Source organism: Cydia fagiglandana, chromosome 8 (assembly GCF_963556715.1).
Source record: "Cydia fagiglandana chromosome 8, ilCydFagi1.1, whole genome shotgun sequence".
Classification (NCBI taxonomy): Eukaryota; Metazoa; Arthropoda; class Insecta; order Lepidoptera; family Tortricidae; genus Cydia; species Cydia fagiglandana.
Genome location: NC_085939.1, coordinates 5634145 through 5643062, shown reverse-complemented (window position 1 = coordinate 5643062; position 8918 = coordinate 5634145). Strand labels below are relative to the sequence as shown.

The following is an 8918-nucleotide window of genomic DNA, read 5'->3' as shown; positions in this document are numbered from 1 at the left end:
ACGAAAATTGTAGAAAATAATAGCACGATAACCGATAGTTGGAAACGACGTCATAGCGACGTTTTTAAAAAATCACTGATTAAATTGCGTTAACAGCTAATTGTTTATATTTTGTACTTAGACAAAACAAAGAGGGTACTTTATAATAAAGTAAACAAATCGACGCTGCGTTATGTTTAAGTGCAGTACGACAAGACTTATGCCGTGACCTACGTACATATTATCAATCAAATCATTCATTTTATTTTTAATAAAAAAAAATATGTTTAAGTAATTCTGTTACAGTGATAGGTGCTTTATGCTCCCAAACCATCCAACAATAATCCGTACCTGTTAACTCATCACAGTCCTCTGTGATTGAGTTAAAGAGTTATTGATTGTTAGTTCCCACTAAACAAGAGTCACACGTCATGCGTACACGCGTGACACTGGCTACCATTGAATTAAATCAGCCTGAGGCTCTATGGCGGTGCTGTGACGTACTACTTTCTTCGACTGTTTTAATGTTTTTATTTTTCCATTCGCGTCGGGTGCCCGCGCCGAGCGCACGCACGCCCTGTTACCGCCAGTTCGAATCGTGCTTAAATTCTATAACTTTGTGTAAACGAATCCTGGCATGTTTCCCCTTGTCACCCTTTGACCATTTCCAAGTTTTAAGTGAATCGAGTGACTGGTGAAAACTTTGGTGGAATGAAATGTTGATAAACAGTTTTTATTGGCTTGTACAACTTATGATGGACACCATTGGAACAATTTATTAATTGCGGTTTTCTAAAAGGTACGTAGTTATGTTAAATTTACATATAAGTACGGTATGTATGTAATAGTATATCTAGTTTAATCCTTCAGTAACGTTTCTATAATTAGGTACTTATAATATCAGTTAACTGTATAGTCTGTATAGAATAAATTAAAAAAAAAACGCCAGTTGATTGCTTTGTGTAACGAAAGTTATCTATGTATTTATTATATTTTATTATTAGGCACAAGTATCAATTAAATTTTAAACGTATAAAGGCTCAGTTGAGTGAATTGCAGAAAAAAATTGTAGGTACATAGTTAAGCACCTGTAAATTAGTCTAAAGTTAATTGATTCCATTGTGTTACCACAGTTAAGCCATTTCTATTCAAGTTAGATGCATGAAAGTATGTTAGCATATTATGCTGTAGACTTATATGTGTACGAATTAAGTGCAATAAATACAATACAATATACATAGTTAATTTTCGTAACACAAATAATTCAATTAAATTAAGACTAATCACAGCTCCTTAACTGCGCTTAATTAATAATTACGTACAATTTTTATGCAATTCACTCAGTTAAGACCTTACCTAATTACAAAAAAAAGCAATTCAATCAATCTTGATAGTTGCAACTTGTTTCTACATTTCGGACCTCCATCTCCATGCGTTGATGTCTTTTTCTTGTGATGTGATATTTACCCTTCAAAATATCATAAGCATGAACAGAACTTTGGGTATAATACATAGACAGGATGACTTCAAAATGGTAATACGAAATCAATGTTTTACACATCTTCCCTGAACTAAGCCCCTCAAATTAAGTCTCATGCTTTTAAAATAATAAAACTTTTGTTTAGAGTTTTAATTTATCCCATTCTTTAGACTTCAGATGGTTAGGTTATCCTAACATAATTATTAATAAAGAATTTCAAATAAACACTATCAATCAGCTGCCAGAGTATTAATGAATTAGATATCATGCAAGAAAAGTGGATAGATGTATTTGCGAAGTTTTCCATTTGAATTGGCACTCACCAATGAAGACGGTCACTTTGTATGGAACCTATATAATGAAATATTTTACAGGCGGGTTGCTTTTTATAGTGTCTAGGTCTAAAGAAACTCCTCTCTTTCTCTGGAGGATTTTTGGATTTACTCGAGTGCACCTTGCACTCATTGAGTTGGTACTTAATCGGCAATGATTTGAGCACTTCTGTCGTGTATTATGATATTCGATGATCGGATTAGTAAAAATAAAAACCGGGCAAGTGCGAGTCGCACTCGCGCACGAAGGGTTCCGTACCATAATGAAAAAAAAACGGAAAATAAATGCAAAAGAAAACGGTCACCCATCCAAGTACTGACCACGCCCGACGTTGCTTAACTTTGGTAAAAAATCACGTTTGTTGTATGGGAGCCCCATTCAAAATCTTTATTTTATTCTGTTTTTAGTATTTGTTGTTATAGCGGCAACAGAAATACATCATCTGTGAAAATTTCAACTGTCTAGCTATCACGGTTCGTGAGATACAGCCTGATGACAGACAGACGGACGGACGGACGGACGGACAGCGAAGTTTTAGTAATAGGGTCCCGTTTTACCTTTTGGGTACGGAACCCTAAAAACGATTAACCGAGTGTATCACGTAAAGGTGGGATCGTTTAAAATAAAATTATGTATTTCAATAAAAAATATGACGATTATTATGTAGGTACGATTACCTCGTAGGTAGGTACATTCAATTGTAAAAATATGGGTGTAGGGTGGGTTACTCAAAAATGTGACCCACAGTTCTTAATTCGCTGACATAAGAGCTATGGAACATATTTTTGAGGTAATTTGTGCACCCATTTTTTTTACACTTGACTGTACGTGGATCATTCTTTAGAATCTTATTAACTATTCATATCATTGCCCTTGCGATTTCTATTTGAATATATTTTAAGTGCAATATAAATTAATTATGAGCCCATTAATCGAATAGGCATCACTCCTGGCACGTTAATTATATTTATACAACAATTTGGATTTCGCTAAACAAAAAACTTGAAAGCAATCGACAAGTAACTGAAACAATTGGCAAGGAATGAAAGAAAACGGAAGGGCAATAAAAATTCGAGCAATTACATTGATTATTAATTTTTACTTTAGGATGGCCAATTACTATCTAGTGGCCAGTTACTGGCGAATTGACTCTTATACACATGTAAGTTATGTTGAATACCTACCTATTTTTGTAAAATCATTGTTGGTAAACAATTAAATAAACTAAAAAAATGAGATCGGCTAAGCAATATTGGAGATCAATGGGAACATTCACTGGCATATAAAAAAAACAGAAACACAAACCAACAGCATACCGGGTGTGGCCTGTAATATGAGCAAAAAATTAAACTGTAGGCTCTGTACTCCTCATACTGACTAACATTTGTTCAGCGACTTGTAAAAATAACTTGTGGTTTGATTTTTAATACACTTTAAAGTTTATTCTAAGACGCAATGTATTGCGAATTTTGTTTTGTTTAAGGCGTGACAAGCAACGTCAATCACAATGATATGGCGTGGCGATGGCGTCCATTGAAGATAATATTTATTTTGTATGAAAAATAGGGAGTCTAAATAATTCATAATTTTTAAAAGTTGTAGAACAAAAGTGTCACCGTTTGAAGAGTACAATCCATGTTTTAATTATTTGCTCATGTTACAGGCCACACCCGGTATACACCCTAAATGCATGCATAGGTCACACACGGCCTTCCTTTCCGCCGAGGAGAAATGGATTGCCATCGTCTTTCCCCTGGAGTCTACATTCGATATTTATTTGAAATAAAATAAGAACTGTCAATCGAATCCGCTTCGCATTTCAGCGTTTCATATCACGAGAGTGTAGGTACAGTCGCCAACAGATATATCGAAGCGGCCAAGGCGCTCACAAATATCGGAACACGTTTCGGTTACCAAGAGTTAGAGTGCGTGTCCAGATTTTTTTGAGCACTTTGACAGCTCCGATATATCTGATGGCGACCGTATATCGATATACAATGATTACGTACTCTTATGTAGGACGTAGGTACAATAGGTACATAGGTGCGTAATAATTGTTATTTATACGTATACGAGTACATATTTATGTGAATTGTTTTGTATCACAAAGTGTTATAAACGTCTTTCATAAGTAAACGTCACATTTTTATAGAACAAAGTGTCAATTCGTTGTATTATTTAAAATCGGTGCAGAGATAGCTAGAAGCACTCTAGAGGCATTCCACCGCACCGATGTTCAGCTAGGTATTTAATTACTGCAATCAGATGCTTCCCCCGCTACAGGATAATGACAGTTAGGCAGTAAGTACGTGGAAACGAGACTGACAAGAAAACCAGTCTCGCATCCTGCCACTGCCAGCCCGACGCTCACCTTCAAACTACGGTGTTTATCTCTGGTTACTGCATTTGTAGGGTATTTATTCACCGGATACATTTTATTAATTGAATCTCTCTCCCGTGATTGATGTTCGTAATTTATAAAATTGGCCAATTTATTCCAGCCATTCATTTATTCGTATCGTATTAAATGATTAAATGGGTGAATTAAGTCACCAAATGAGGACCAAAAACAGCCACACAGGGGAAATAATTTGTGTATAGGCGAATTTTGGCATAGTTGTCGGTAAAAGTGCCTTACACAACATACTGAAAGTTCTGGTGGATGGGGGTGGCGCTGACTTGGGGTTTAAAGGTCCCTTTTTTTAGTTTTTCGTAAATAACTCGTAAACGGTGGCTCATAGCAAAAAATGATCTACATAAAATTGCCTACAAGAAAGATTCAGTACACTTTTTCTCTAGGATCAACAGTAAAAAAGATATTAAGGCCGGAAAGTTAGTTATAATCAATTCTATGCTACCTTTTTTCAGGTTTTCGTAAATAACTCGTAAACGGTGGCCCATAGCAAAAAAAATCGTATACGTAAATATAATCCAGTAACTTTGTCGAATTTTGTAACCTGACTCTTTTGCGTCAAATCCGGTAGTTCTGATTTTTTGCAGGCATGTTTATGATGTTGGCCCAATGAATAATCCAAGTTTGTGACCTCGAGCGCCGAACGCAACTTTGTCAAAAATCGAATATACCGCATTTTTTTTTAGATTTGGGCGATTATAACCCTAAAGTACTAGTTTTTGATAGTAACTTCCTAGGGCGTTTTTAAAGTAGACTAAATTTGCTACAATAAGACACTAGAATTGTCTCTATACATTTAATATTTTCCGAGATAAAGCCTTTCAAAATTTTATAATTTTACATCAGTTCTTAGGTATAATATAAGGGTTAGGTAGGTAATTTATATGGAATTCATCACCGCCACGTTCTACAAAATATTTATTTTCCATAAAACTCATACATTTTTTTATTTCCATAAATATAAGCAAATTTAGTCTACTTTAAAAACGCCCTAGGAAGTTACTATCAAAAACTAGTACTTTAGGGTTATAATCGCCCAAATCCAAAAAAAATGCGGTTTATTCGATTTTTGACAAAGTTGCGTTCGGCGCTCGAGGTCACAATCTTGGATTATTCATTGGCTTAAGGAGCCATTTGAGGGTAGATTTTGTTTACTTTTATTTAAATACCTAAAAATACAGAGTATAGGTACTACCTACCACAGTTTATATATGGTACTAACTACCTACTAGGTAGATGCCTATGTTCTGTTAGTCTGTCATAATAGGGTTAGCCTCTAATAACGACAGGAACAAGCCCCAGAAGTTATTATAGAACAAGTACATATACTCTGTATTTTTAGGTATTTAAATAAAAGTAAACAAAATCTACCCTCAAATGGCTCTCCTTAAGCCAGTTAAGTTGAGGGTAGATGAAAGAATTACATGATGAAATGATGTAGGTTAAAGAAAAGTCGTCCAGTGACTGATCCAGGTGGTTTTGTATTTGGTTGGTTTGCCAATAAATGTTATAACTACCCGAAAATTTACAAATAGTTTGTTTACTTTTATTTAAATACCTAAGGATACAGACTATACATAATGTTACTATTGAATGCAGTAATTTGTAGCGATTAATTAAATAGTCAATGTATTAAGAAAATTCAGTAGTGGGTATGGGAGCGTGTGAACGATTCGAGAAACTACTGCAACAACCGTCTTGCTCTCGACTATCAGCTCACTTTCCATCCATTCATGGAGTTTCCAGCTTTTTTCTATCGATTTCTTTTGGGGCCTTTCTATGCTTTACGACGTACCTGTTTAATTATTACCTATACCTCGCCCGATCTTACTTCATACAAGTAGTAATACGTATTCAATACTTTCTCAGTGAAGATTAAGCTATAAGTGAGTTTGGTGTATTGATTTGGTCTTCATTAAATTCTTACCGTTTTGTGGAGAAAGTTTCACGTTTGCGGAAATTTATTTTAGTGTTTAAATAAGACATTTTAACTTAGGTAAGGCTCAAAATTAGCATGATTATGGGTCGCAGTCGAGCGCAGACAATTTTCTCACGTGTTAAAAGTGTGGATAGAGTTTGAACCGCGTGGGTTCTTACTGCCTTTTGTAACTGCTATGGAGTCGCCCGCGGCCCGCAGGTGCAAGATGTGTTCGATTGTGCAAGAGATGCGGTCTCCACTTCGTTTACTATTACAAAAGCTTGATTTCTGCCTTGTAGATGGGAACCGCACTGGGATAAACGGTGCATTGTTATCCCATGGTATTGCTTGTGTTGATAAGTCATTATGTCTGCAATTTTGTCATGCGTGTTAAGAAAACTAGCACACTGACGTAGCAGTCAGCGTTAAAAAAAAGGTTTAGCGATAATGCTGCTTGCAATAAATAAATTTTAATTCGTACTGGAAAATATACTCGTACCAATCTACGAAAAGAAGGAAAGCTGATAAAAGTTATTCTATCTCTTGTAAAATGTTAATTCTTTGGCAAAGTCTTGGATACTTTGATATTGATATTGCCTACATTTGAACAAAAATGTCTGATGAATAAAATTGGTTACGCTTGATTTTGTTGATAATCATAAATCTCAAATGAATGCTTTTAAATATTAAAATAAATTATTTTATAAAGATTTTCAATTTCTCTACAAAGTTTCAGTCGCACTAAGAAATGTTGCACATTGACCGGCAACAGCAAACATATTGCCGTCTGGTAACTTTGCTTGCAAATTTTAAAAAAATCGGTTAAAGGGTTAATAAAGAAGTCCGATAAAACGTGCAACTGTATAGTATTATTTTATTACCCTAAACGAGTTAAGTACCTACCTACTTGTTTAATTGGCTATTAGTTACCTAGGCTACTGGAATTTAACTTGATTTTAAGATAAATGTCAAGTTAACTGACACAACAAAGTAATTAGAAGTAAAGTGACTAGTTGGGCCACAAAGCCGGTCCAGGTGTCTCTGGTCAGCATTCTAGGATAACTTGGTATCTATGAATAGTATCGGACACGGGCAGGTATGCGGCAGGGCCGAGTCCAACCAAAGGAGGCTATATTTAAATAATTTCTCACTAGCTGTTGGCCGCGATTTTGTACGCGTGGATTTAAATATAAATACCTATGTCGGATGTTGTATATTCTGTGTAGCAAAAGATAACAGTAGGGTTAATAACTTGTTAATAATTTGATAACACGTGACATTTGCTTGTTACAATGTATTTCAATACAACTTTCGTCTCCTTTTTAACCCCCTTAGGGGTTGTTTTTTCAGAATCGCTTCTTAATAAAGGCAAAATTCAGCATTTTAGTTTTTGTACTTTCGGATCTGTGTTAATAAGTCAGTAAGTCAGGACATACGCATATAAGTACACAATGTTGGATTTTAGGTACGTGATTTAAAAAAAGTTTTAAGTTCACATTGTAAGCTTTTAATAGAGGATGTTTTTTTAGTAACCTGCAATATTTTACGATATGAATCATATAAACTTATATAGGTCATACTAAGCAACTTTTAGTATGGGACAATTCCGAAATCACGAAAAAAATATTGACTCGCCCATAAAAAACATCAATATCAACATCTTGCCATTCAATATCTATGAAACGGGCAATTATTTTTCGTGATTTTGGGGTTGGTCCCATAGTAAAAGTAGCTCAGTATGACCTATATATTCACATCGTAAAATACTGCAGGTTATTAACAAACCAGCCTGTATTAAAATTCATATACGCAGAAGTTAGTTGTAGTTTTGTTAATAATTAATTAGATACCTATCTAAGGACCGTTAAAATGAATGAGTTAGTATTATACTAACTATAGTCGCTTTAATCTGGCCATTTCAAATGTCGCTATTCATGGACATGTATTCGCTATTGTCGCTTGTAGTTTTCGTAGCATGAAATGTGAGTATGTTTTAGATCTCTTTTCATCGGGGTAGAGGTCGCTGGCGGTTAATTGGCGGCTCGACCGGCCGGTTTACCCACCATCATTATTTTACGGCATACATTTGTTCTCTCGTACTTTTGCAATCTGCCGAGCAAACGGAGAAAATCACAACTAATACATTAGCTTTACTGACCTCAAGCTGAATAAGTATGTTTAAGTAGGTAAGTATACATTTTATTATATATATTTAGCTACATGAAAATAAAGCTGTTATTCAAATGAATATACATACTAGGTATATTTAAGGCGAATTTCAACAGTAGGTAATACAATAAACTATCTACCTAATTCAAAGAATTATCTACTTCAAGAAAAACGCCAAATTGCCATAAATAAAACATACATAATAACTAAAACATACCTATTTACTAGTAGGTATAGGTATACATTAAGAAGATCCATCTTTAAGTAATTAATTTTCTCTTTGCCATCTCCGCAATAAACAGCTGAGCTCTTGCACCGCGGTTCAATGACACAGGTACAGTCAGCCTAAGTTTCGACATTTTAGGCTCAACTCTGACGCAGTAACGAAACAGTGTGGTGGTTGGACCGTGTCAAATTGGCGGCAAGTCTAACGTACCGTAATGAACAGCAATTTTTCGGTTGACCGTATACTAAGTACTTATTTACACATTTCCCTAAACTGAAATTCGCAAGGACACGACGAAAAGGTAAAGGTACCGTACCGACTATGAAGTAGGAAAGACAAGTCTGCGTACCTACAGTTTTAAGAAACGATTGGATCGATAGTATCAGGTTTACTCGTTTTT

The 8918-nt window shown here is 35.1% G+C and overlaps 1 protein-coding gene across 2 annotated transcripts in view; it reads left to right on the top strand.

Annotated features, from left to right (window-relative positions):
* Positions 1–522: 522 nt before the first annotated feature.
* The window catches only part of LOC134666517 (uncharacterized), a 62616-nt gene continuing 54220 nt past the window's right edge, over positions 523–8918 (top strand). For both annotated transcript variants that reach the window (XM_063523705.1, XM_063523704.1), the window contains exon 1: positions 523–778. The gene's annotated coding sequence lies outside the window, so the exon portion shown is untranslated. The remainder of the gene's footprint in view (positions 779–8918) is intronic.